Source organism: Haplochromis burtoni, unplaced genomic scaffold (genome assembly GCF_018398535.1).
Source record: "Haplochromis burtoni strain Fernald_Lab_line unplaced genomic scaffold, NCSU_Asbu1 Contig_67, whole genome shotgun sequence".
NCBI lineage: Eukaryota > Metazoa > Chordata > Actinopteri > Cichliformes > Cichlidae > Haplochromis > Haplochromis burtoni.
In genome coordinates, this window is record NW_024582428.1 from 938,868 (window position 1) to 939,628 (window position 761).

A 761-nucleotide genomic window follows, 5' to 3' on the forward strand; every position below is an offset into this window, starting at 1 on the left:
CAAGTAAGAAAAAAGTGAATAACACGCTCAAAGACGTTAGCCGGAAGGTATGGCTTTACCTTGGCTAGCTGTCTTAACTGAAAAAAAAAACAGGACTGAACTACTGCACTCACCTGCTTATTCAATTTAAAAGAACCATCAATGTAGACACCGAGGTTTTTTACATGTGTTTTACAATACGAGGAAAGGGCGCCCAGAGTGCTGTCGATATGATTAAAGTTGCCAAAAATGACAACCTCAGTTTTATTTTCATTTAGCTTTAAAAAATTTAATGACAACCACTGTTTGACATCATCAAGGCAGTGTAATAAGAGCTGCGGATGGTCTGACCCTGCTTTTAAAGGTAGATAAATCTGCAAATCATCAGCAAAACAGTGAAATGAAATGCTGTACCGTGAGAAGATGGAGCCCAATGGCAACAAATAGAGTGCGAACAGGGCAGGACCCAAAAATAGAGCCTTGAGGTACACTGTATTTAAGAGGGGCTATTTTGGAGTTGTGGGGGCCCATATTGACATAAAAAAACCTTTCTGACAAATAGGAACGATACCACTGTAGGGCAGATCCTTTTAGGCCAGTATGAAATTCTAGCCATGATAACAGGATGTCATGGTCTACCGTGTCAAAAGCTGCTGACAAGTCCTGAGGCGGGTCCTCAGGAGGATACAGCCCATGAATTTGGACACGACCTGTGTGTTTCCTGGGTGAGAGAGTGCCTTTTTGTTGTTGTTGTGCTAAGCTAACATGCTACAAGCATAGCT